General features: G+C 45.1%; 1 long non-coding RNA gene across 1 annotated transcript; it reads left to right on the top strand.

Annotated features, from left to right (window-relative positions):
- Window positions 1-246: 246 nt before the first annotated feature.
- On the top strand, window positions 247-10,961 carry LOC146868356 (uncharacterized). The gene is made up of 4 exons (XR_014966206.1): window positions 247-278; window positions 9,930-10,065; window positions 10,163-10,267; window positions 10,880-10,961. It is a non-coding gene; the product is annotated as an uncharacterized LOC146868356 (long non-coding RNA).
- Window positions 10,962-24,249: the final 13,288 nt, after the last annotated feature.

The following is a 24,249-nucleotide window of genomic DNA, read 5'->3' as shown; positions in this document are numbered from 1 at the left end:
CGGATGGGGGCCTGCTGGAGGTAAAGAGAGGCAGGCGAGAAAGACCGTGGCGGTGGCGGCCGTTTGGATGTACGCGAGCTGCATTCAAAATACCACAAAGGAAACAGATCTCTAATATGGAACAAATGTGAAGCATTCAAAGATTAAAAGCAAGAAGGCTGTTTAGAATGATTCAGCTGCAGTGACGGCCCGTGTAGGGCGTTTTACCGGGGCGGTGACGTGGCGCAGAGGAGGGGCAGGGTGGGGGGTTGCAAAATGCGGCAAACAGCCGATTACAGGTAAGTTACGAAAAAAATTAATAAAATGAATTTCGTTGCGCGTGCTGCATCGCATTTGTCGATGCAGCGCACGCACGTCACTGTTCAGCTGCATTCTTTACCATACTGCAGCTTTATAATACCGAGTTTTGGACATAGGATGTGAATCCTTCCTGACTGTACAAATTAAACGGCACCTCTGCATATTGTATGCCCTGCTTTAACCGATATAGATTCGGGCCTCATTGTTTTTCTCACATTAGCTGCCTTTGTATGCCCTGCTTTAACCGACAATAGTATAGACTCTGGTCCCATTTGCTTCAATTTCATAGGTCCAATTCTCCACTGTACCAAGGGAGAAGTTGCCTGTGAAATCTTTTCGAACTCCATCCCTCATTGGGCGTATATGTTTAATTAAAAGCGGTATATTTCATTAGCACTTACTACACTATTCCGAAGGGTTGCAAGGAGTGGTAAGGCGGCGTCCTAGTGGAACTGTGGCCAGAATGGGGAAACTGCTCAATGCCTGTCTCAAGGTTAAAACTCGTCGTGCCCAGGCTAAGGAGATAAAAGAAACTGCCAGACTGGCCTGCAAGGAAAGCATTCCAAATCTGCTTGACCTCGATTCGACTTTTGAGAGCTCAGAGGATGAGATCCGAGCCTCTGCTGCACCTTTGGATCAGGCTCGCTTAGTGGGTGTGGCTGACAAGAACACAGCAACAATTATGCTTGGATTAACCCCACAAGAGATCTCAGGGTCCGAAGGTCTTAAAAAGGCGAGAGCAACAAAAGAAGCTAAACAATTTTCATTATTCTTGAAAAAAGCAACTCTGCAGTCCCCTTCCCCTGGCTCTAGCTCTGCCCTCAAGTTCTCTAAGGAATCTTCGGCTGTTATTTCTCCATCAGCCCTAACATCAGCAGCTGCAGATTTGGTCCCTTCAAGTTTGGTAAAACCGCAGGCGTTTTTGAAAACTGGTCCCATTGCAACCATGGAAATATTTCTGGACCAAATAGCCAATCAGGATGAGACAACATCTTTAACTCTCCCGATCGATCAGATAGGGAGACAAGAGGAAGCACGGGAGTTCCGGAAAGTCCTGATGTACCAGAACCGACCGTCATCACATCTAGTGCCCCCAGTACAACATCGACTTTTCAAGCTAAGTCACCGACTCACCTCCAGGTTCAGGCTCCTTTACAAGAGCCTGTATCCTTAACTGGTGTGATGTTTCCTGAGAGGATTTTTGAAGGGAGCTCCTCTTCTGCTGTGGACCCTCCCCAGATCATTTCTAGTCCCAATCTGGAACCAGTTGGTGATTTTCAGATGAGTGTCAAAGACATGCTAAATTTAATCCTGGAGGAAGTCCGCGAGCTGAAAAGAACTCAGAAAGCTGAACTTGCCTCTCTTCATCAACGCCTAGAGAATATCGAAGGCACAATGTCAACCCTTCCAGTGAAATTACAGGAGGCAGAAGCTAGGATTTCAGCTTTAGAGGACCAGATGACCATAGTAATGGGAGAGGCCAAAGCGGCGGCTAAAAGTAACCACACCCTTGAGCACAAACTGAAGGAGTTAGAAAATCACTCTCGGAGGGCTAATCTCCGGATAGTGGGAATTCCGGAAGGAATCGAGGGCTCCCAAATCCTGCAGTGGGTAGACTCATTTATCAAGCAAAAGGTTATCCCAGAGTTTGATGGTGATCTCACCATCACCAGGGCTCACCGTGTCCCTGCCTGCCCGTTCCCGAATTCCACGGTACCACGGACAATTCAATTACATTCTGCAGATTATTGCATAAAAGAGAGTATATTGTCACTGCAGTCCAGTAGAGACAATTTCCAGTGAATGAGACTTTAAAATGTCGCATTTTTTCAGATATGACTGCTGTGGCGGCGCGTAGGAGGAAAGAATTCGTGAAGATCCTCCATTTATTTAAAGCAAATGGGGCAAAAGCATCCATCGCCCAAGCAGTCTAAATTGAAGGTCCTGGTTAAGGGCACATTTTTTATGTTGTCTGATCTGGATGAAGCACAGGAACTACTAAAAGAGATTTCGCAGGGCTCTGGGATTTAGGGGGAGATTCTGTTTATTATTATAACCATATGGGCTAGGATACTGGGGGGCTTTGGTGGGTTAAGCTACGCTTACCCGTCGATTCTTTCATTGAAGGCCCAGTTAAGGTTATGTTGTGTGTTCAGCTGCTAAACTGATTATAGTAGGGGCTGTATCCTTATTGTGCATGTTTGCTTGTAGGTGTATTTTATTGATATTTATTTCCAGCTTTGCTGACACCCTGGTTAAATGGGAAAAGAGTTTTTACAGGGCTCCAGGGCTTAGAAGGATCTGCTTGAGGTAAAATATTAGTTACTGTCATCGTTATAAATTGTTATAAATTGTGGGGTCAGGTAGGTGTGTTTTCTCTCCCGTCCCCGGGAGGTCAAGGTGTCTTTCTAATAATGATCGATCTTAACTGGGGTTTTGACACTTGGATCAAACATTTTCTTGCATGTTTCAATATATTTGATAAAATTGAGAATTGCTGGGGGGGCTAGGGGTAAGATCACTCGGGTGTAATTACATGACACCCTGGTTGGAGTGGGGGGTTGAAATGTGGTCAGCGTGGCTGGTGGGGGGTTTTCCACATTTTGGGGGAAGGGGGTATGTGGGGTGGGATGGGAGTATAAAAACAAAATGAAGTCCTTTTATTGCAAATGCATTTATGTTTTATACATCCATATTCTAGTTTGACTCTGGGTAGGATGTCTATCGGGTTTAGGTTCTGGTTAGGTTTTAACTATGGCTAGTAAAGAATTGCTAAGAGTGGTTTCTTTTAATGTTAATGGTCTCAACAATCAAAAGAAAATGCGGGCAATTGAATCATGGATTAAAACAGAAAACCTGGCGGTGATATTTCTACAAGAGACCCATATACCAGCTGTAAGACTGCCAGATTTTTCTATGTTTAGGTCTTGGGCAGCTTATAGGGGATTCTCTTCATCTTCTGCTTCCCATAGGGGGACAGCAATATTTTTAAATAAAAAAATTCAGGCGGAGGTTCTTAATTTTGAGAAAGATCAGCAGGGCCGCTGGTGTTGGGTTAAATGCATTCTTAGACAAAGCCAGAGACCGATTACTTTTGTTAGCATATATGCCCCAGTTGAGTACAACTCTAAGATCTACGAGGATTTGTTTCAGTCCCTAATCCAGATTCCTGGTGAGCTGATCCTGGGGGGCGATTTCAATGTCCTAATGAATTCTAAAATAGACTCCTCAGTGCAGGCCAAACGGCAGTTGAAACCTAAATCCTTTAGAACCTTACAACACTATGAAAGAACCTTAAATCCACAGGATCCCTGGCGCATAGCCTTTCCATCCAAAATAGCGTATACTTGCTGGTCAGGTAGATTCCGCACCTCTTCACGGATTGATTTTTTTTCTGGTTTCCCGGAGGCTGTGTTTTAACCAGCAGAGATTTCTACATAATGGTTTCTCTAATCATGCTATGCTGGTGCTTGAGGTGCAGCTAGGAAATTGTGTTAGATCCCCTAAACGTTGGTTGTTGAACAGACAATATTTTAATGAAGAGGCCTGGGTGGGTTTTATTGGAACTGAGATTAAGGAATTTTTACTACGAAATAGCGAGTCTGCACCTGTGAGCGTGGTATGGGATACACTTAAGGCCTTTATCCGGGGGTTAATTATTGGTAAAGATGTAGAAATTATAAAAACAAGTTAGGGAAGACAAGAGAATTTTGGAACAGAAAGTCCAAATGTCCTATTCTGCATTTCTTAATAACCCCTCTGTGTTTAACCAGCGCCAGCTCGATCAGGCTAAGCGGGAACTCAGTGCTAACTACCACACTCAGAGTGGAGCTTCCTTTCAGCAACTTCGCCCAAAAACTTATGAGGAAAGCAATTTTACCGGCGGGTTTTTAACCTTGCAAGCCAGGGAGCAAGCTGCTATAAATCAAATTAATGCGCTGAAATGCCCCCTAACCACCCTGCGTACAGATGACCCCGCAAAATTGGGGAAATAATGCTACAGCATTATGTGTCCATTTATGGCCAACAACAGACTGTTGACATGACTTTATTAGAAAGTTTTTTGCAGAATAATGGATTACCGACACTTTCAGGTATAGAAAAATTATCCATGGCAAGTCCCTTTACTATGGAAGAATTGGAGGGGGTTATTAAGAATCTAGCAAGCGGCAAGGCCTGTGGCCCGGATGGGTATCCACCTGAATTTAAAAAAATCTTTTTTAGCTCAATTGCAGAATTTTTTCTTCGATTAGTAAATTCTCTATTGGGGGGGAAATACCAGAGACTTTTAGACAGGGTAATATAGTTCGTTTTTTTTAAAAGATAAGAACAGCGAGGATCCGAACTCATATCGTCCGATAACGTTATTAAATTCAGATTACAAAATTGTCACCAAATTGTTATCACTTCGGTTTAATCGATATGCGGCGCAATTGATCCATTCGGATCAGAATGGTTTTATTGCTGGTCGGCAACTGGCTACCAACACACATTACCTAACTGAGGCTCTCGACTATTTTGATACACAGAGGATACCCGCACTAGTCCTTCTATTAGACGCCGAGAAGGCCTTTGACCTTGTTGTGTGGGAGACATGGTTTAGGATTTTAGGTCACTTTGGTATTCCCCCCAAGATTATGACTTTGATTCATAATCTATATAATAATGCTGAAGCTAATGTTATTATCAATACGTCGATGATTGGGCAGGTTACAGTAAAACGGAGCACAAGGCAGGGGTGCCCTTTATCGACGGTTTTATTTGCTTTTTTTATCGAACCGTTGGTGATAGCAATAAGGAACTGTGCTGATATCCGTCCCCCATTTCCATCTATGGCGAAGTTGAAATTATATGCCGACGACATTATGCTTATTATTAAGCCAGAGATAGAGGTTCAGGCTAATGTTTTCCAGCTTTTTGAAGATTTTGAGGCTTTAGGTGGGTACCGCATTAATAAAAGGAAAACTGAAATCTTACAATGTGGCGGAGCAAGCTGGGATCTGCACCCTGATATCCTTCCTTGTGTCAACACCAAACCTAAAAGATATCTGGGGGTATATTTCTCTGAAAAAGTTAATGATCTATACCATCTAAATTTCACACCGCTCCTTCGAAAAATTCAGGCCTTGTTTTTACGCTGGCACTCTCTCCCTTTATCCATCCTGGGTCGGGTGGCCTTGATTAAAATGTCTGTTCTTCCTTTGTTTAATTTTTTGTTTTCAACTATCCCAAGTATTTTATCAGGTTCTTTTTTGCCCAAGTAGAGTCAATGTTTACAGCCTTCCTTTGGGCAAAAAAGTCATCACGTATTGTACTTAGCACTTTATATGAAGAAGTGGAACAAGGAGGCTTAGCTCTTCCGAACCTCAAGGATTATTACTATGCTTATTTTGCACAATATTTAACTAGATCCAAACCTGAATTACAGTTAAATCCTTTTATCAATAGTTTTGTGCATCTCATGTGTAAGGAAAGTCAGATCCACTCCCCTCTCTTAATTTTTAAATCCCCTAAACTGGTTCGCTATAAGTGTCTCCATTGTTTTTTACAAAAACGACAGGCGCTTTATAAAAGATATTCCATCCCGGTAATCAATTCAGCCACCCTACTATCCAGCATTCTACCATTAGCAGGTATTTACGCAATCCTCAGAACTTACTGCAAAATGGGCCTCGGTGGGTTTTTGTAAGGTCTCAGACTTTCTGAGGAATGGAGGATGGCTAACGTTGACCGAAATGTCACAAGTGACCGTTAATGATTTTATTCTTTTAGGGTCATATAACATGCTCCTTAAATTCCTTGTTGAGCTAGATGTTTCTCAAATTGGCGAACAATACCAGCTGGTTACTGAACTCTTAGAGGATACATCTGGCAGAAACCCTGGTATATGGAGAAAGCGTTTAGCCTCAATCAGGGGATTGGATCTTGGACAGAAGGCAATTAAAAAATGGAAGGACCATGAAGAGTTTGAAATTTCTGTTAATTTATGGTTGGTCGTTACTAAACTGAATTTTAGTACATTAAGAGGAGCGAATTGGCGAAGGATGTTGTTTTTTAGTAAATGGCAACTTTACCGAACACCTCTTTCTCTTTCAAAAATGTATGCCAATCACTCAGCGAACTGTTTTCGCTGTAACATTCACCCCTCAGCTAATTGGTTGCATATTATGCTGCAATGCCCTAAGATTCAGAAGTTCTGGGAGGATATTTTTTGCTATTTGGAAACTGAATGCTGTATTCAATTAGAAGTGAATGATTTGTTAATTATTTTCGGTTTTGACCTCGATCTCTTCCTTTGTGACCAATTGGTAAAATGTATATACATTGCAATGGCAGTAGCTAGATCACTGTTATTACAAAGGTGGCGTACTGATTCGATTCCCTCTGTCCTGGATTGGGCCCATAAGATGCAAGTGGTTAGAAGAAGTGAATGCACTTACGCACTTCGGGTGGGGGGTCTTAGGAAGTTTGAAAAAATCTGGGTCACATATTTCGATTAAGCTTGGGAGGGGGGGGGTTATTGTTTTGAATGTATTTCTATCTGATATTTAAGTGCTTTATGTAATCTATGTACTATTTATAAATCTTTGGAAACCTAATGTTATGCCCGAAGGTAACTCGTTTTTTTGTTGTTTTTTATAATTGGATGTTTCGATCTTAATGTATTTAATGTATTGTAATATTTATGGACTTCAATAAAAATTATATAAAAAAATAAAAAAGAGAGAAGCCTTGGATTGGCATATTCAACCTGCACATTTAGGACTACAAAAAAAGTGACAAATCCAGGAAATAAAAAAAAATATTTATCAATCCGAAAACCATTTCAAAATGTGTACAAGCTGCTTAAAGTCTACTTCTGTGATATCCAGTAGTTTTTTAATGTCTCAATATTAGTGGGAGAAGAAGCCTATCACTGCTTTTGCGTTCCGCATAAAAGCTCAAGTCCAATAGTCTTTGTGTAGTTTAAATCAACTACGTTTGGAAACAAAGTCTATATTTTTTCAAGCATATACTTTTTAAACTGCGGAAGGATGGGTATTCCTGGGAGCAGGCTTTTGGCTGCACTATCAACTGGACGTATTTTCTCTTGCTGGAAAACTACATGAAAATAGTTTGTGTTTATTTCCATTATTATACAACGCGAAAGACGCAAAGTAAGAGTCAGACAGCTTTCCATAGAAGGGATACAATATTGGTAATACATAGGTTAGAATATAAATTCATACAAAAAATATTTGACTACACAAGTGAAACGGTAAAGTCGTCTTGGGGGCAAGCACACAAGAGAACAAATCACACTGCTGTAGAATCTATTTGTACGTGAAAAGACGATTTTATGGGAATTATTTCCATGTTTTATAAATGGATAACACCTTGGCTCAGACAGACTACCTACCAATAAAACAGTAACACAGATCAAACATTTCATGAGATCACTTGCCCATGTTCTCTAGAAGGCAGAGGATTAATTTGTATGTAATGCATAAATGCACTAAGTTATCTCGATGTAGATGCATATCTTTAGCAATATTTAGCTTATCGTTATCTGGCACTCTTATCAGCAGTGGGATAAGGCAGGCCTCTGCGAGAGTGGGGAGCAACTTCCAAATTTTGGAGGCCCTCAAAGAAGGACTGAACCATAAAGTGCCTTTTTTTTGTAAAAGATATATATTTTATTTTTAACGCATAGGCAGTCGAGCAAGATATACGTTGGTAGTACCAAAAGAGAATTAAAGGTCAGGATACAAGAACACCTCAGGGCAGTAAAGAATGGGGATCTGAGATACCCCTTAACATTGCATTGCCAGGAAGAGCAACACAAGTCAGAAGAATTATGGTTCTTTGGAATAGATCATATACTGATATCACCGAGGGGTGGAAATAGGGAACAGGATCTAAGAAGAAATGAAGCCAGTTGGATATGTAGACTCCGTTGTGTGGAGAGGGGTCATAATAGTGAGTCTGAGATGCACTATTTTCTTTAAAAACCAACTGGCCATCCCACTGTCTCGCACCACGGTGGCCATTACTTAAGTTGTCTGCATTCAGAACTATAAGATACTTGTAATGATATCATCATAAAGTGATTAGTGTACTGTTTCCAATATGTTTTATGTGAATGACTTTGTGGTAAACCTTGTTTTGACCCCTGACATGATTTGTTCTTTGCCATGCCTTTGATGATTACTCCTTTCTGCATGACATATGACTGAGGCCAAAAGTAACTTTCGTGAGGATAGTTCACTATTATGCACCAAATTGAGCATTCTTCCTTATACGACTTACGTTGTTGGCCTCGCAATTTTTTCTTTCCCACCATTACCCCCCGTCCTCCTTGGCATACATTCACTCATCCAATATGGTGTTTATGTTACCTTCTCTACTAGCTGTTACCTCGTTTTTATCAATGACCCCCCTGTTTTGTAATAATCGAGTATTAATACACACCTTCATGTTATTATACATTGATTTGCGATAATTTTGGTTAACTTCACCATCTTATGGGCGCTCATCACTACTTAAAGACACTGGTTTTTGTTTTTCCATTCTAAAGATGGCGGCGTCCTGCTACATCTTTGTCTATCATAATACGCCCTGGCTGAGACCAGAAGTTTTTAGGCGGTGGGCTCCTAATCAGGCTTTACCCTTCCCATCTGCCATCATTCCTGCACTTTCACGAACATTGGATACTCACTAACGATACCTTTCCAAGATGGCGATCGGTTTCACCATCCATTTCCATACTCGAACTGCTAATTATTTTTGAACATAATGTAGGTTTATTTCACCTATTTAGGATGACGATTGGTTTTATCATCGCTTTTCCCCATTGAACTTGACCGCCACGTAGGCTCATTTTACCGTTCTATGATGGCGGCCAGTCCTTCATTTTCTTTTCTCTTTTTTTCTTTTGACGTGTTTATATAGTTTAGGATCACTCGAGACTCCCGTAACTCTAATGTACCTTAACATGTTCTACTTTTATGGACATCGGGTAAACATATGAATAGGGAAAAACCTGTTTCTTACATTTTTTGTATCACTACATGGACTTTCTTCGCCGCTCTAAGATGGCGGCCGGTAATGTGATTTCCTTTCCTTCTGGGTACGTTTGGGCTGTGATTTGAAACACCCGCGCTTTGGGATTAGAATCAGGTGTTTCCTTTTCACCTGGTTTGGATGCTATATAAACGGGTACTTTTTTCAAGGGGTCCTGTTGCTACCAAACAGGGTCGGTGCCTTCCATTATCTGGAACGAGATACGGAATCGGGTAAGTCAGGTCTCGCCTCACCCCTTTTATACTGGTTTTGTATGAGGTTTGTGGCTATTTTTTGTAAGTAACATGGGACGTTTACCACTCTCGTTGTGCAGTCGGTTGCTATTATTTAGATGTTTTTCTATCCTTGTCTTTATATTTAGATAGTTCTGACTCACCTCACCCTCTTCTGATAGCAGTTTCAACTTTTTTCTTTTATTTAATGGACAATGGCATGCTGAGTTGGGCACTATATCTGCCCATGTGTGTCTGGTTTTTCTCCCTTTCTTGTATTTAGGTACGTGATTATTGGAATTGTGACGCTCTATCTTTTTGCTTGAATGTTTTATACGTTGTTCTTTCTTATAGGTATCTCAGTACAGAATATACTTGTCCTTATCATTGGATGAGTTATCATATAGATCCACCGTCAAATTAATATACAACACTGATGTCTCTTGTTACCGAACCTTCCTACATTGAGACATATGCTTTAAAGAAATAAGTGAGTAGGATATTGCTATGATCTACAAATTTTGTCGAATTTAGGAATTACCTTTTGTTATCCTTGCACATCCCATGTGATCTTGTCTTTCCCTCAGGGACTTGGATTACCATCCTGAGTTATACTACTAATTGAAGTAGTGAGTGATTTGAAGAACACAAAAGAGAGCCTAAAGACGATGACATTCATCCCACTTTCTTTGGTGGGTATACACTTATCTTTTCCTCTGTAGTTATTACTTCCTTTCCTTTTTCCCTTCGTTTCTAATCAGACCTCGACTGGGGCTCAACCACATTGCCCCCACTACCTAACATAGTCCTCTAACCTGATGGTTCTTGACAATTAGATACGTTTATTGTATCCTACACCAAGTTTTATGTGAAGTGGTTGTCTTTTCTCTTTCCGTTATCCCCCTTTTTTTGGCCTGTTTTAGTATACTTTTAGGCCTTTTTAAAATGTGACATGCTGAGAGGAGTTTTCATAAATTTTTTAAACACATTCATCTGGAACTTCAACTGTCCAACATGTCAGAAACATGATGCTGTATATATCAATTGTTATCTGATGCACTATGGATTTCCCTGATGACATTATATATGGAACTTCAACTATCAATTAGATTGAAGTGAATATATTGATATTCATGTGTTGTTTTGCTTTGGATATATATCTACAATGTTTTTAATGTCCCTATTTGTGTCGAAATAATTGTTTGTGCTCAGTCCTTACGTGTGTCATTTATATTGAAATAATTGTTTGTGCTTAGTTTTTACGCGTGTTATTTATATTGTCGTTTTGTATAAATTTGTTGCAGCCCTGAAGAAGTCCAAAGGTGGACGAAACGCGTCGGCTGCTCTGGCTGTTTTTGGAAGTTTTTAAAGATTGCATGACAAACTGCACAATAAAGAAGAAGTTTTTTGAAAAAGAACAACTTTAAGAATTTGAACTTATTTGATATAAGCTGAGTGGTGCATTTGGTGCTGTTTGCGTATATGTATATTCCGGTAATTGGAACGGCATTGTGCTAGCGGGTTCTAACCAAAATTGCACACTCATGGTGGATGAAACCTCCCACCAGTAGATATATTGAGTCACTCTTAAATCCGGTGCTGTCCTAGTGGGATACCGCTAGCTTTGTGTGTTGCATTCACTGACATAGGCAGTCGAGCCCCTGAATCCCCCAAACGATGCTTCATCACCAAAGGAACAATTGCAATGAGGGCATAGATGAAAGAGTTTTAACATACACTCTGTTCCATAAACTGATTCAGATTCTTGGCCCCTATGTATCTGAAGTAATAAAAATGTGTTGGCATCCACCTGCCAAACTGATACGTTTCTACGTGAAGGAGGAGCTATCAAAGTGCTTTCCACAGACCACCTACAATCTTTAACATTCACAGCAATCTGCAGATGCCACCAAGGACCTTTCAGCAACTTGACAGTACTACTAGATATTTCTTCCTTTTCCTTAATCTCAACCTAGGTCCGCTACGCTCAGCTAACTACAGAGCTATCTCTCTTCTCCCAGTTTTGGGGAAGATGCTGGAGTCTTGGTCAACCTCCTGATTACTAGATTGATTGAGGAGACTAACGCCCTACCTCCTTCACAATCTGTTTTTTGTGCTGGCTTCAGCACTGTGCCGGCATGCTTAGAAGTGTCGGATTTTATTAAAACTCGATTTGTCCCAGGAACAAAATCCATAGTTATTGTGCTTGACCTATTTGACCTATCTGCACTGCAGCTTTCGATATGGTGTCACATGATATTGTTATACAACAGCTGGGGAATGCTGGCATAGTGGGCAACACTTGGGAATGGCTAAAGTCCTTCCTCTCTAACAGTAAGCAATCAGTCCACCTTCCCCCTTTACCTTGAAATACAGAGAGTTTAATGGTGGAGTGCCGCAGGGGTCAGCCCTCAGCCCCATTCTAATGGTGGAGTGCCGCAGGGGACAGCCCTCAGCCCCATTCTTGGTAACATCTATACAGCCCCTCTTGCTTTCATCATATAATCATGGGGCTTCAATACAGTGTCCTATGCTGATAACACTCAGTTGATGTATGCTTTCAATCACCTGGATGACAATATCACAGCCAACTTCCAGGGTTGCCTGTTGGAAGTAGTTGAGTGGATGCACAAAAACTGCCTTTGTCTGAACTCTGAGGTATTAGTATTTGGCTCATCCTCTATATTCGACCTGACCTGTATGTGACCCACTGAATTGGGCCGACCTACTTTACAGACCACTACTATCAACAAGCATTGGCATAGCCAATAGGTCTTGCCTTTGAGACCTTATAAGTGTTTAGTAATCCAGCACAATATCCTTGCTGCAACAACATCAACTGTTGCATGGCTAAACACATACACGGTCCCAAAGGCAACACCTATTGGCTATGCCAATGCTTGTTCTGCTTAGTAAGGCTATATTGCAATGTCTCCCCTCTCGTTGCTGCCTTAAACGCATCCCACATCATCCCAGAAGGGGTGCTACCGATATTGTTCTTAAAAAACTCTCATATATTCTACATATTCATTATCTGATAGCAGTGCCCTCTCAAATGTCCAGCCAGTATGCTCCTTTCGTATTCCACTAAGTGTTAACTCCAAGACAATAGGGTTGTGGTCTGACATAACTCTAGGAAAAAGCTCCACTCTAGCCCGCTGCGTGAGTTCTGGTGCGGCTAAAAAAATATAAAAAATAATCGAGCCGAACAAATTTACCATGGGGGGACGAATAATAAGTATAACCAGGATCATCAGGTTTTAATTTAGCCCACACATCGACTAGGCCTATATCTTTTAATAAATTGGTATAAGCCCTCATGGAGCGTGGTTTGCGCCCTTTACTGGATACTCCAATCTCGCCTGGGGTTCCTCTTGAACCGTTAATATTTAAATCTCCACAAACCACATATGGTGCCGGCCAGGAAGGCAGTTCATTAGCTTGGAAATGCAATACATCTGGATCATCTAGCACTGGAGCATATACAGAGCATAGTGTAAAAGAACCAGCACCACTCTTGCACTCCATTATAACCCATCTACCATTCCTATCCACCATCTTTCTCCCCCCCCAAAGAGACAGAGCTGCTCTTCGAAAGAATAGCAACCCCCTTAGTCTTAACATCTTGCGACGTGCATGCTGAGACATCCAATCCTAAAGATGTATACAGATCACAATCTTTCCATGCAATATGAGTTTCCTGCAGACAATACAGATTGGGCTTGAGGACTTTGAGATCTTCTTGTACCTTTCTCCTTTTAATACTATCATTGAGCCCGCATATATTGATAGTAGCAATTCGTAATTTAGCCAATCAATCAATCAATCATTGCATTTATAAAGCACGCTACATACCCGTGAGAGTCTCAAGGCGCTGGGGGGGGGGGGGGGGGGGGGAAGCTGCTACTGTTCGAAGAGCTAGGTCTTGAGAAGTCTCTTGAAGGTTAGAAGGTCTTCGGTTTGCCGCAGGCGGATGGGGAGGGTGTTCCATGTCTTGGCGGCGAGGTGGGAGAATGATCTGCTGCCGGGGGTCACTCTTCGGATGCGGGGGACGGTGGCGAGGGCAGGGTCTGCGGATCGGAGCTGGCGGGTGGGGGTGTAGAGGCTGAGTCGGCTGTTGAGGTACGCCGGTCTCGTGTTGTGGAGTGCCTTGTGTGCGTGGGTGAGAAGTTTGAAGGTTATCCTATTGTTGATGGGGAGCCAGTGCAGGTCTCTCAAGTGGGGTGTGATGTGGCTGCGGCGAGGGATGTCGAGGATCAGGCGTGCGGAGGCGTTCTAGATGCGTTGGAGCCGTTTCAAGAGTTTGGCCGGGGCTCCTGCGTAGAGTGCGTTTTCGTAGTCCAGTCTACTGCTGACGAGGGCCTGGGTGACCGTCTTTTAAAAAATGTCAGACTATACCACCACCTTACTTTATCTTGAATATTAAATTGCCTGTCAAATCCACTAATCCTGACATCCATCACGAATAGTCCCTGGTTTTTAATACTCTCAAAAGAAACACAAAAATCCACACAAAAAACACTGGAGGTAGCTAGAGCACCGCACCCCCTCCCCAGCCCCTTCTGCACCCCTCTATTCTTCAAGAAAAAAAAGCTCAAGAGCCACCTATAAGGCCCATTAGAAAGAGAGAACGCCTTATCTAGTCCTCGTCTAGGGCCTCATGTAGGTAAATAAATTTTACCGGTTCATAAATACCGAGCCGTACCGAATCGGTAAATTAGATCCGGTAAGTTATATGTAGGTAAAAATTCGGTAACAGTTACCGATTCGGTAACATTCGGTAAATACGAATCGGAAGTCACCGAATCGGTAAATACCGAGGTGGTATCCACCGAATCGGTAAATACCGAGGTGGTATTTAGCGAATCGGAAAATACCGAGGTGGTATTTAGCGAATCGGAAAATACCGAGGACACTACCACCTTCCCTTAACTAAGTAGCCAATATCACAATCATGTCATTATAGAAGGTCTCTCAGGCTTGAATAGGGGACCCCATACCTCAAAGATCAGCTTAGTGAAATCACATCACAGGAGCATCAGGAGTCTCCTCGCAGGAAGGCTCGTCTTCGGTCTGAATAATAAACATGACGTCTGAGATATGAAAAGCACCAACTGTCAGGTATGTGCAGCTGCGCGTGTGCCATGGCTAAATCGTGGGTCGAACAACCTAGAGTGGAAAACATGCATTGTGTAAAATTCCAGACTGTGTGTCACAGCATGTACAGACCAAGGTCGCTGCGCAGAGCTTGGGATGGGAACAACAGAATGCACTCGTCTGAAGGAAGTCTCAAGTCAGCAGTTTATTCAAGAAAGAACATGTAAACGCAGTGTCGTGTGCAAAGACACAAACATGGCTACATAACATTCAACGTGGTAATGCCAACTGAACAATGCATGTACGTATTCAGGGAGAACTCACTACACGCCCCCTTGAGCGAAGCAATATGTAATAGGCAAGAAAAGAGAGAACGCAGAGTTCAGTTTCGTCAGAGCAGAACAGGGCGTAACCAATGCAGCGCCAAAGTCCTACAGTCCAATTAATTGCAGCATACAATTCCAAAAACACAATGCAAGTATAGTAAAAAACTCAAGCAGACCATCAGGAAGAGAAAAACGAGAACTAAAAGAAATAAATGTTGCGCCAGGGTGCTGTCCAGTAGCACAGGCGCAATGGACGACAATCCAGTTAATCCATGAATGTATAGGCAGCATATGTGGCCACGGCTTCCAACAAGCAATCGTTTTCAGGGCCACTAAAAGTCTCAGCCATCCAATTGAGTAAAGAAAAGGAACATACGTGTTCTCCAACCAACGGAGCCTCTAGCACAATCAGAGGGCACCCGGAATGTTCCTCCAAATAGCTCATGGACAAGAAGTCGTAGGCTGCCGCTGAGATGTCCCAATTACCCAGGATACCATGCGCCGCTCCACACGCCATGATCCGGACACCAGAACAGGACAACTCGTGAGACACTAAGGGCCTCATCAGTCGATCGAAATCCGGCACCGGAGACACCATGTTGGTCAAGCACAAATCCAGAGGCCATTCAAAGGGACAATCCAGGCAGTGTAATACAGGTTGTACGCAGGTGAAGTAGGAATACCTGAAGGATAATCCATAAGCCAGGCTCAAAGTCGCCAATGGCAAAGTACCATAGAAGTCAAGCATCCTATCACGAAGAAGATGCAGACGGGACAGGTGCTCGTGTGGCACAGAAGGAGCAGCCATTCCGTAGTATGAAAAGTAAAAGCAGCACACCTGCCACCAGCGCCAGAAGCAGCGGGACACCTCCAAAGATGCTCGAGAACAGTGAATGAACAAATGCCGGAATTACACCACAAATTGTTTGGAAAGAGGTCACGAGACCCGAGCCCCACATGTTAGAAAAAATTGAGCCAGGCCGGTCGTGGACGAGGCATTGATAATACTTTGGATCAAAGAGCCGAAATGCAGGGGGAGGTCAGTATTCAGAGGCGCCTGTTCCTCAGTGCGCGTAGTAGCAACGTGAAGGACAAATATTTTAACGAGAGGAAGTCAAAGGCACCTCTTTGTGGGACAATGGCGCTCTATTCTGCTCAACTTGTTGGACTCTGCTTTCAAGGTTGGAATCGAAGGCCAGATGGAAACATCCCGCCGCCCATGCGGGGGTGGAAAAAGAACAGTATTGCAGCAGACAACTTCATGCGAGACAGTTATGTACGGGATTACCACTCACATCCCGCAGCAAACTTCATCAATCATTATTAAATGAATACCGTTTGCAAGCACAGTGAAAGAAGGTGTAATCACAGGCACTGGGATACCTCGTAGGACGCACGCCAAAATCGGGGCTTGTACATTGCATGCGCCGTGTACTTGCATGTGCCTATTGTCTCATGTATGAATCCTAGAAGTGAGAGTGCTAGAGCTAATATCTATATCGGCTTAGGCCTTCTCCATGTTTGCTTGGTCAATAGCTCTCAGTCTGGAAGCCGCCTCACTGTGCGACAACTTGCAGACCTCGTTGTAAATAGCATACGCGCACCTTTTGGTTCTGCCACCCACGGGACCATTCACAATATCATTCCATTCGGTATGCACATTGATGGAGTGGGTGGACTTCCTGATCCTGTAGATGTGCTCTGTGTCAGCTGGTGGACAGAGTGGGATGTGTGTCCCATCAATGCAGCCAATATAATGGGGGAAGTAATTCCTGAAGGAACGGGACAGGCAACTCTGGGATACACCACCCACCGCAGCTGTCACCACCTGAGAAATGCCGGATGCCAGCAGATGTGGGCTGCAGAGCACCTGCACATGTGGGGGTATGGCGTGCGCCCTTCTCATTGGCTGGTCCAGGAGTGGGTGCGGGTCCCTGATTGAGTCCATGATGGTTTCGGGGTGTAGCCTGTACCTCTCATGTATCTCTGCATCAGTCAGCTGGAATAGTGTGATGCGCTGTCTGTGGATGCGTTCCTTCCGTCGCCAAACCCTCAGTCCTGCTGCCTGTAGACGTAGGCGCATTGCAATGACGTACATAGCTGCCAGGGTGTCCACGCTGTTGCATTTTGGGATTGCTTAGCTGCACTGTTGTTGGTTACCACCTGCTTTCAATCCGTGTTAATTACCGACTCTTATTTACCGATTTTCTTGGATTTCTTAATTACCGAGTGCTCCTACATGTCATTTTAACTTTTTACCACTTCATATTTACCACTTCATATTTACCGATTCGTTAATTATGTATTCGGTGAATATGAATCGGTATTTACCGCCTCATATTTACCGAAAAGTGGTTTTTGGTCTCCTACATCTCACTTGTCTGAATACCGGTCGGTAACGGAATATTTACCGAAATTGGGCCGTTACCGACCGGTATTTCGCTACCTACATGAGGCCCCTAATCTCTTATTTTCCAGTGACTTGTTCCAGGTACTCTCTCGCCTGAACTTCAGAGGAAAAGAACTTGAAAGTGCCTCTAACAACAGTCTTCAATCTGGCCAGAGCCAACAAATATTCCTCAAAACCTGCGTCTTGGTAGGGTTTTATTAACTGTCGCAAACGTCACCTGCATTCCACCGTAATGTGGCAGAAATCGGGGCGAACAAAGAAGGAAGAATCCTTATTATGTCTTCTAGCTTCGGGGTGAGCTTTTTCGAAGATAGCCTGTCTAAGCAGGAAATTACCCAAAAAAACTAGGATGGCCCTCGGTCGGTTAATATCCCTGCCAGGTGTTTTAAGGAGGACAGCTGGGAACTGGTGTACCCTCTGTATTTCTCGATCCCAATCCCAGCCCCCTAGCTCCGGGAAGGCTGACTTGAGTAAATTAAGTATAAAAGCATGAATGTCCTCCCCTTCCAGTCCGTCCTTGATCCCAAGAAAGCGGAGATTATTCCTCCTCTGGCGATTTTCCATATCTTCTAACTTCCACATTGCATCTTTTAATTGAGCTTCATGGGATGTGGAGTCTTCCCTTACAGCAGATAGTTCTTTTTCGACATCTTCAGTTCTCTCTTCAATGGCATTCATCCGTTTCCCGATCTCTACACATGCTTTGCCAACTTAGCGAACTGCGCCTTCTAGCTTTTTTGTCACTTGTCTAGCTTTCTTACCATCCGCTCTAGTCTCTGCACGATGTTCCTTTATTGATTCTAGAATCATACTTAATGCAGAGTTCACATCTGTAGTCTCTTTATGTTGCTCCTCCGAGGGGCCTGCAGCTGAAACCAGCGCCGACTCCGTAGGACCGGTAATCCTTGTATGAGAATAGTCCCATTTTAGACCCATGCTAGTGGACGGCCTTCCTTGATTTTTCTGCATCTCGACCGATTCCTTGTTTCACTTAGAGGTCCGTCGCTGCGTTTGGCGCTTCAAGGCAGTCTCTGGTGCCTCAAGAGTACTAGAGTCCGAGGTCAAGATGATATACCCACTTCCACTGTGGTCAGAATCTGAAAGACCGGACAGTGTGTCCTCAGCAAGTGAACAGAACTTGTCTGTATTATCCGATATGATGACATCAGTAGCACCTTCTTGTATAGTTATGGACATACCAGCAGGGAGATTAGGTATAGTGCGAGGTCCACTAACAGTGGCATCCTGTGCTATCTCGCTTGGTGTGCTGACCCTATCTTCTTCCAGGATTTCAGGCTGCGTCATCAAGAGCTCACCCAAGGAGTCCCCCCGAAACCCACTAAAGGAATGGACCTGAGATTCTAGGTTCATGTCTTGCGTGAGATCAGAAGTACATGTACTTCTGATCTCACGCAAGACATGAACCCTTCGAGACATTCCTGATGCAGATGCAGTGGGGTGTGTCAGACCTGCATCATCTTCATCCTCAACGTCCCAGGTCTCCCACACTGCTTGAGGTGACATTGATGTGCAAACTCTCAACAACACAAAACTCAATCAGTAACGGACGATGGCTCCTGGATTGCTGAGCAGGGTATTAGTCTGATGATGGCATCCATGACAGGTGTGAGCAACTCCGTCAGTCTGTCAGGACCACAGTTTCGACTCTGGCAGATGGCGGTTGGAGGTGGTCCTGGCAGTGGTGGCGTGTGCCTCCTGCGGTGATGCGACGTCCAGGCTGGTCAGGACTCGATTTGATGTGTGAGCCCTGGTGGACTTCAGTTGAGGCTGGAGATAGCGGACAGCGCAGGGCCACAGACACATGGCGTTAAAGCCCCCAGGGCCATCACCTCAGAGGCCATCCAATATCTCAGAAGAAGGGGTCCCGGACATGAGCAGCACAGAGTTAGTGGCCCCGGATGCACTGCGGCCGGCACAGGCAACCAGCCACGGGATGGTGACTTGCTGTGCAGTCAGATGGGCCATGCGACCTGAGCGGGTCCTAATCAATGTCCGAGGTGTATGTTGCGGAGGGTTACAGGGGACAGTGGAATGTGTCCTCCAGGGCATGATGCAGAGGGTGGAAACTGTCCAGAAGCAGCAAATGGAGGGGTGGAATGCCACAGCCTTGTTTTCGCCACAAAGTCAGTATCACCGCCATGATGGCGATGACAACCCCAAGTCCATGGACTCAGTCGCCACCAAAGTCCAACCAGAAAGTGTACATGGGTCTCGGGGAATAGACATAGTGGCACCGGGGCTGAAAGGGGATACAGTCTGCGATGAGGCCTGTACAATGACATCAAGTCTGCCATAAATAAATCAAGGCTGAATTCTAAGGTGTGTGACCTATTCGACCGCAGTGTAGGCCAGGGGCAGCGGTCAGCAAGGGCCCACAGCCACGTGTCGTTGGGATGCTATGCACATGGTTGCTGCCACCTGACCAAAGGGAGAACAGTGAAGTAGAATCTTCCTTCTTGTGCGTACACGGACAATGTATGATCAAGACTCAGTTCCAAATGTGTGACCTACTTGGCCGTAGTGTGGGCTGAAGGCAGTAGTCAGCAGGGGACCACACCCACCTGACGTTGGCTCGCGATGCACAGAGTTAGTGACACCAGGGCAGTTGTCGGTAGTGTTCGATCACCTCCGTAACGATGATCCTATTCCCTCCGAACTGCAACGCGTCATCCTCTTACGCCTCTCCTTGCTTGCGATGAAATGTATTCTGTCTTTGAATGATCGATGTTCACTTCCAATTCTGCTACCTACTCGTGCACAGCATAGGCCGACGGAAGTAGTCCGCGTAGGCCCACAGACACGTGTGGTTGTGATGCTATGCACAGACTTGGTGGCACCACATCGGAGGGAGTATAGTGACATAAACTCTGCCTTAAATAATGTCCATTGCCATGGTGTAATCACGACTCAGTTCCAAATGTGTGACCTACTTGACCGTAGTGTCGGCCGGAGGCGGCAGTAGAGTACGTCAACGAGAAAGGACTAGAGCGGGCCTGTGTCGTGAAGGCCGTGATGGTCTGAGAGGCTGCCATGGTAGCGGCCCTCAGGATTGGAGCTTGCACAGGCACGTGGTGGGCCCTCCTTGACACGCGCCGGTGTCGGAAGGTGATCGTTGTGGCATGGCTGCGCTGGGGTGGGCCTGACGGGTTCGGGGTCCAGCGGGCCGGGGTACGGCCGGCGCACAGGCTCACAGGCAACTCCGCTCACGAGGACGGCATCGGCCTTGTGACGTGGTGAGAGGTGCCGCCCTGGCAGAGACGTTGGGCTTTCCGGAAGAGGACCACGCCCAGGGCTACGTGCTTTTTATTCACACCCCTATGCTGGCCTGACGTACGCCGGGCCATCCCACTCCGCTCACGCTTACGGGAGGATGTAACAGGCAACATTTCCACGAACTCCCCCGCTGGCTGGGGGACATGGTTGCGTCCACTGTCCACTACACTCCATGCACCAACAGTGTATGTCGCCATGGATATGGGTGTGTTCGGCATACTGCGGTCTGTCCAGCACATCACCGCCACTCTTGGCATTGTCTACTTTCCCAATCATGGTTCTCCTGCATCCTTCACACATGCCTGGCTGCAACCTCTCCCCACATTGGGCCAGAGTGTGGCTAAGGTGCCATGACGTTGATGGCTCATGTCTGGTGTGTGGGCATGTTGTTTTGCATGTTGGTTGTGATTTTGTGACGTGTGCATTGCCAGAGTTGTGAGTTGCATGATTGTGGAGTTGAGGTGAGTGGGAAGTTCATTTGGAACTTGCCAAGGGGCTGTGCATTTCCCTTGGTGCCATCCTGGGAACGCTGGTTGCTGATGGACTGTCGGGGGGTGAAGGGACCATGCACACTGGCTGGGTATTTGGAGGCGACATTGGTGGAGGTTCCACAGTGTTCGGTTGTTGCCTGCACAATGATGTGAGACGTGTGCTTTCTGTTGCGGTGATTGTGTGCTGTGTCACCAGGGGGCACAGATATGACATGTGTGCTGTGGATTGCCCCAACACGTGCGTGCATCCAGCTATGGCGTATGGTCCTTGCTTGGTCCCCAGCGGATCCTGCGCATTGTGTTGGACGTATGGGGACTGGGGTTCCAGGCTGATGGTGATATCCAGGACAGGTGTGAGGGACTTGGATGTGGCTGGCTGTGTGAATCCTCCGACTCTGGCGGCTGTTGGTTGGGAGGTACCAGGGGCCAACAGGTGCAGCACAGCCAGCACCTTTGTGTGGGGTGGGATGTTGGTTGTCCGCTGTGTTAGTGCCGTTGGCCTGTTGGGAGTTGTTGGTCAGGATGCGTAGGATGGTTTTCCTTTTGAGCCTGTAGTGGGCAATGACATTGTCAGGTGTTGGGTCTGTGAGGCTGATGCGTTTCCTGGGGGTCCACTGTCTATGTCTGCGCTGCCTCTGTGGTGGTCCGGGGGGGGGGGGGGTGTTCCGGGTGGGTGTTGGGGTCCTGGGGTGGTGGCGGTGGGTGTTATGGCCCTCTGGGGTGTCCGGGCCGCATGACCAGTGGCTCCATGGCATCTGTTGCCCTTCTGATGTGGCTGTGGGCTGTACTTCCTTTTGTGGTGCGGGCTGTGGTCCGACTTTGCACCAGGTCAGAGCAGGTGTTGTTTTCCTGTTGCTAATGCGCCTTATCGCCTGTTTTGTGTTTTTATCGCAGTTCTGGCTTGTCGTTGTGAAAGTTGTGGAGTCGTGTTGTCGTGGCTTTTGGCACGGGAACGCCTACTCTGCATCTCATTAGCGATAGTTGTGGGGGTCATCTGTGGCGATGTTTTTTGCGGCTACTATCGCGGGTAAACTGGTGCTGTTAACACCAGCTTGTGATTGGGGCGATACGTTTATCGCAACTTTGACTGCGATAAAGTGCTGTTGACTCGGCGATAGATCCTTGTGAATATCCTCCATAGTGTAGTAAATCTAACACAAGATGTGGTTGTACAGCTCACATCCTGAACTTGTGCATTTGAATATACTATCATATGTGCTAATGAAGAAAAAGGAGGCTTGGTGAGATAAAATATTTGTCTGCGATCACACAATTTGGTCTTGTTGGGTTAGTTGAGATTGATCCCTGAATTTCTGCTTTCACATTGTGCAATCCAAGGCTATATCTTTCATTCTCTCCTGTATTATAATAAAGGTCACTATTTTGTCTTTATTCTTTGCATATGAGATTAAAGTTGGGTTGGCAGGCAGATGCACCATCAAAGTTCAGTTAATTTTTGGCTGGAGGGTGCTAGAGGAGATGGAACTGAGCCATACATCATGGCTCAAGCTTTCAACAGCTTGCCCAACTCCAGAAAGTGGAAATCAGACTATATAGCAGGTAAGGAGATTTGAGGCAAAGCTGTGCCATCTAGGAGAGGCTTGGTGATGTCTGCTAAGTGACAATGAGACAAGAGGGTTAACCATAGTTAAACGTCTCCAAAGAATATTAACGACAATAGCTTGTGCAAGTCATATGTGCTGTGCAAGAGCATAAAAAGCTGAAATCAAACTGGCCCAGGCTTCATATTATGATGAAAGAATTTCCCTGGCAGCCAATCCCCCCCCGCGAAACTTTTTGCATAGCAAAAACTTTACTCAAAGCCCCCTCACCCCTGGATAGTCCTGATGCCACTGGCCAACGTTGTAATGAGCTTGCAAACTACTTTCATAATAAAATCCAAACTATTTACTCTTCATTCTCCCCGGTGGACAGCCTAAACAATCTCGACTCAGAGGATACAGATCAACATAGCCGAGACCACTCCCTTGAGGCTTTCTCCCTGATGGACTGTGAATCTTTCCAAACCATCTTGGCACTTGTAAAGAGCGGGTCGCCTATAGACCCAGCTCCACCTAATATCTTGAAACAAGTGTCCAAAATAATTTCCCCAGTCATTCTTGACCTAATCAATGCCTCGCTCCACCCCCATGGAAAAGAGCGATGGTAAAGCCTCTCTTGAAAAAACCCAGTCTTGATCCTGATCTACTGGGTAATTTCCACCCTATCTCGCTCCTCCCAGGGATTTGCAAAATGGCTGAAAAACATGTCAACTCAGAGCTTTTGACATATCTGGAATCCCACAACCTCCTCCATCCCTCCCAAATGGGCCTCCACCGGCGTCAAGGAACAGAGACTGCACTGTTGGCAGTTGTCGAAGAATCTAAGAAGATTCTCGATGCCGGAGGCTCAACAGCGATTATCCTCTTGGACCTTAGCTCTGCCTTTGACGCGGTCAACCACCAAATTCTGATTCATCGACTCAGAGGTTTGGAGGTGACTGGGGCAGCCCTAAGATGGCTGCAATCATTCTTGGAAGAGAGATCCTTCCAGTTCTTTGAAGGTGATGTCTCCTCAAAACCTCTGCCTCTCCAGTGCGGAGTCCCCCAGGGGTCATCCCTTAGTCTGTCCCTTTTTAATGTCTATATGACTCCACTTGCAGAGATCGTGCTCCCATTTGGGGTTCATATAGTAGCACTAAACCACTCTGACAAGGCCTCTATCAGCCTCTGTCCTTGCCTAGAAGAAGTAGTCAAATGGATGAATAAATCTTACTTAAAACTAAATGGTGATAAGACCGAGCTTATGCTCCTTAGCAATCCATCCCTCTTCAAGGCAGATGCTCTCTAGCCAGCCTGTATGGGTACGTCCCTGTTCCTAAGTCCCAAATGAAGAGTCTAGGCATCTGGCTGGATCAGGATCTCAGCTTTATGGTCCAAGTACAGAAGGTTGCGGCTTCCTGTTACGGCATCCATAGGATGCTCCGTAAAGTGCTTCCACTTCTCCCCTTCCACGCGAGAAAGCTCAAGTACAGGCACTTATTCTTTACTGCCTGG

Source organism: Triturus cristatus, chromosome 1_2, assembly GCF_964204655.1.
Source record: "Triturus cristatus chromosome 1_2, aTriCri1.1, whole genome shotgun sequence".
In the NCBI taxonomy this organism is placed as follows: Eukaryota; Metazoa; Chordata; class Amphibia; order Caudata; family Salamandridae; genus Triturus; species Triturus cristatus.
The sequence above is the reverse complement of the archived record's forward strand: the minus strand, read 5'-3'. Positions and strand labels throughout refer to the sequence as shown.